Source organism: Prionailurus viverrinus, chromosome X (genome assembly GCF_022837055.1).
Source record: "Prionailurus viverrinus isolate Anna chromosome X, UM_Priviv_1.0, whole genome shotgun sequence".
NCBI classification, from domain to species: domain Eukaryota; kingdom Metazoa; phylum Chordata; class Mammalia; order Carnivora; family Felidae; genus Prionailurus; species Prionailurus viverrinus.
The window spans coordinates 73,379,916-73,384,465 of record NC_062579.1 but is presented as its reverse complement, the minus strand read 5'-3'; the positions used below and the strand labels follow the sequence as shown (position 1 = coordinate 73,384,465).

General features: G+C 41.3%; 1 pseudogene; it reads right to left on the bottom strand.

The window, feature by feature from the left end:
• Window positions 1-3,183: 3,183 nt before the first annotated feature.
• Window positions 3,184-4,217, bottom strand: LOC125157500 (annexin A2-like; annotated as a pseudogene).
• Between the last annotated feature and the right edge of the window lie 333 nt (window positions 4,218-4,550).

Sequence of the window (4,550 nt, the reverse complement as noted above, 5' to 3'; positions counted from 1 at the left end):
AGCAACCAGCTACCTTCCTTAGGTGTGGTCCAAAAGTCATCTTGTTAACATAGCAAATGACATCTTTATTGCTCTTATTGCTTAGGAAATTCCAAGGGTTTTAGGAGCTCTGTGTCAGAAACAGAACAAACACCAAATCTATATTTCCTATTTTAAGTCACTATATCATAGCTACAAAGCTAGGAAGTAGCAGGACTAGGAATATAACCCAAGCTCTCTGATGCCAGAACCTACACTCTTAATTTCTAAGATCTACCAGGGAACTGTCTGGAAGGAGAAACCTCCCAATAGCCTCTTACCAACAGCAGCTTATGAGATAGAAGGTGCTTGGGGGCAGAATCATATGGGGGTCCAAAATGGTTCACTGGATCAAGGTCTGTAAACAACAAAAAAGGGAGCTGAAATGGGCTCATGAGAATTAGGGTCTGGGCACACACCAGAGACAGTTCCTAATATCAAAAGTGGCCTTTATAGTTTGTTTGATGGAGTGAATGTGTTACACAAATTTTCTTGATTTGTTTTTATAGGTATTGTGCAACTGAATAAAGGACACTTCATTTAGAATGGAGTTGATAGGCCATTAGGGACAATTCTCATGCCCTACTGAGGCAGAGAAGCTAAAGGGACACCACGAAAAACTGATTTTTCTCTCATTTTCCTGCTTCTGTTGCTAGTATTTACACCCTCTTCCCCCTACACATACCTTATAGGATAGATAATGCATGTCTTCCTTGTAAGGGTCAAGGATTTAATCATCTCTTTGGAGTCTTCCAGCACAATAGATAATATATAAGGTGTGACCACATGGGGTCATCATGAACATTTTCCAAGATCACTCATTCATCCAGACCCCTGACTCTAGGGCACAAGTGACTTATGAAGAACATCTAACCACTCATCTTTCTTCCTAGATTACTAAGAAAGACACGTGCACCAAACTATTATTCTCAATAAAAACCCTAGGCCCCAAGCAAAGAATGAGGCTCACTCTTCTTTCATTTCTGAGTCTCCCAGATGCTCTGTCCATATCTACACTCTCTATGCCTTCAATAAACTTTACTTTTACTTATTCTCAGCTCACTTTGATTTCTATTCTGTGTGAAGCCAAGGACCCTCTGGGCTGGTACTGTGGGACCCCCTCTGTGTCCTCAAACCCAGCCAGCCTGTATAACTACCACTCATTTTCAATTGCAGACCCTAACAGGAAGAGGCCTACTTTGCTACTCTGGCAGGAGAAAGGAATAATTTCTCCTTGCCCAGCAACGAGCTCAACCAATAAGAAAATACCACCACTCCACTGATGAGAAATCATCACCACCCTGAACTCTGGCTTTTGAAAGAGGACTAGTGACTGAGGACTACAACTACCTCCATTTTGACCTCAGTCTGTAGTTTTTAATTGATTAAGTTCTTCTTTCCGGCTTATCTTTTAACTTAGGAAAAAGACCCCGTGGGCAAAACATACTGTGATGGGAACCAAAACTACTCCTTCAAGCAATAATGACTGCCCTGACACCAGCAAGACCCCACATGATTGAACTGAAAACAATGATCAACCTGACCTTTATGGCCTAGCTGCATGTGCTCACTGACCTTTGTCCCACATTTTCCTTACATAAACCTAGCAGTATTTTCAGCATTTTGGAGACAGGCTTTGAGACATTAGTCCACCGTCTTCCTGGTGTTGGCCTCACTGAACCAAATTCCTTTCTTGTTTCACCACCACTCATTTCTATACTTTTGGATTTTGTCATTGGCAAGTGGCCAAGCCTGGTCTGTTTGCAACCCCCAGAGTCAGGTGCTTTTGCATCCCCGTGCCCTGATTACACTATCATTCAAAAGATAACCCCCCAGAATCCTCTTTTTCTCTTTAAAGTAATGTTCCTCTCCTTTGATCTCTGGGCTTGCACATGGTTTCCTATACCTTACATATCCTGAATTGCATTTCTGCTTGTATTCCTTAATAAACCCATTTTTCTGGTAAAATACCTGGCTGCTTTGCTTTTAAGCTTGATGTTATGATGCATGGTGCATGGCAGAGTGTCCTGGCTTAAAGGGCCAAAAGTGGAACAGATGGTTATTGGATGTTGGAAATATTTTGATCATGTCGGACTGACTTGTTTGGAATGTTGTGAGATGATCCACTTGTGGCAGGGCTGGGAAGAAAGCTTCTGAGACCTGTGAAGAGCTGAGAATTTGAGCTGGGAGAGATCTGAGCTTTCTCCAGCCTCAGGGTACCTTGTAATTTTTGTTTTGTAAATGAACTGAGAAAGATTTGGGTCCTGTGAAACAGGAATAAGTGGGCAAGCACCTCAGGAGCTTGGGCTTCTGAAAGAGAATAACCTGCAGTTTTCTGCTATTTCAGCAGGCAAGAGGGAATTAAATGAGAAAAAAGCTGTCACAGAAGCCATGTGCCTTCCTATGATCCCAGAACAATAGGCAGCAAATCTGACCTTCTTCAAAGAAGAGAAACTGCCTTCATTTGCAACTAGTGACTGGTTCAAAGCAAATAAAACTCATCTCTACTTTATTTACTTCAAACACATACAACTACATGATGCTATATTATAGATTAATTCATTTTCTCTCACCACTCTTCACCTGTTATACCCCACTAGATATTTCATGTTGGCAGACCTTGTTCACTGTTATAGCACTATGCCTAGAACAGTGCCTGGCACATTATAGGTCTTTAATAAGTACCTGTTGAATGAATGAAAAGACAGAAATGAATTTTGGAGATGGTAGAACAGGGACCCATAGCCACAGAAATGTTTATGAGGAACAAAGAATAGTTACAAACAGAGACTGGCACTAAATTGTTTTGCTTCAAATCATATGACTCTCACTTATTAACTATGTGATCTTAGGCAAGTTGTTTTTTTTTTAAGCAAAATTCAGTTTATTCATCTGTCTATGACACAGTACACAAGAGGTAAACTGTTTCACATCATAGATTTCACTTCCAACTCCTTGGAATGTTCATTTCTTTGGATAAAAGGAGAGACTAGACATGAGAGGCAGGAAATGCTTAGGCAGCTTAAATAAGGGTGGGAAGGGGGCAATGCTAACATAATCCTTTCAGGGATGGGCATAAGGGGACTGTTAGTCACAAGCTAATTTCTAGAACTCTTAGCTAGAACTAAAGGAGCACCACTCCTGACACCCATGCTGTTGTGGACCTCAGTCATCTCCACCACACAGGTACAGCAGTGCTTTCTGGTAACTCCACTTTGTGTCTTGCTGGATGCAGTAGTACAGGGATTTGGCATACTTTTCTCTTGAATTCAGACCTAATTTTCAACATGTCCACTTCACTGCGAGAGACCATTATTCTAATCAGGACTTTATCGCAATTCCCCCTGGAGTTGTACAGTGAGTCAACAAAATACAGGGGTTTGTTCTGAATGCACTGGACCAAGTTCAGGAAAGCATTTTCCAGGTCTCCTTGGATCTCCTTCTTGATGCTTTCCAGCATGTCATAAGGGCTGTAGCTCTTGTACTTGACAAATACTTTTCTGGAGGTGAAACATACTCTGCTTGGTCATGATGCTGATACATTTGGGCACATCATTCCTTTCCTCTTCAATCCTAGCATCATAGAGATCCAAGGCATCTTGGTCAATCAGTTCACAAGCAATTACAGAGCCATCCTCTGCTCTTCTACCTTTGGAAGGGCAACCATCAGCTTGCAGAAGTCACCAGATGTGTCTGAAACAATGTCCTTCTCTAGACCAATCTTGTATATTTCCTTGTAAACTCCATTAATTTCCTGAAACTCCTGGTTGATCTTTGAGCAGATGGTCTCAATGAAGGAGTCCTCATCAGTTCCCAGCCCCTTCATGGAGGCTTCTAGCTCAGAAGCCTCATACTGAACAGATATTTTAAATAGGCCCAGAATCATGGTCTCCAGGTGGCCAGACAAGGCTGACTTTAGTGCTGATGCAAACTCCTTTTTGGTCCTTTTTCAGTAGGTAAAGGCAATATCCTGTCTCTGTTCATTGCTGCGGTTGGCCAAAATATTGACAATGGTAACCTTATCCACAGCTTTGGTTGTGGTTGCCATTTCAATGTTCAGAGCATCATGCTCAGCGTCAAAATTGGTGTATGCTTTGACCCATATTCACTTGGGGTGTGGAGTGATCACTCTCCAAGCTGAGCTTGCAGAGAATTTCGTGAACAATAGACATTTTGAAAGAAGCTGGTCCAGGCACCGAGAGCTGCAAGTGTCCCTCGTTGTGGAGCTTGGGCAAGTTGTTTAAGTTGTGCTTTAAATTTCTAATCTGGAAATGGAGAAACTATTATCTATTTCATAGGGTTTTTTATGGCTTGAATGAGCTAATAGGTGTGAAACATTTAGAATAGTGCCTGACACATAATAAAACCAATATAAATGTTTGCTACAGTAACTATTATTATTTTGGAAAGGTTGGCAAAGGAAAATACTAAGTACATGTAAAAAGACAGGTTAATATTCTCGAAGCAGCTGCTATGTTCCAGAAACTCTGCTTTATGAATTACTTGCACTACTTTATTAACTCTAACTATAA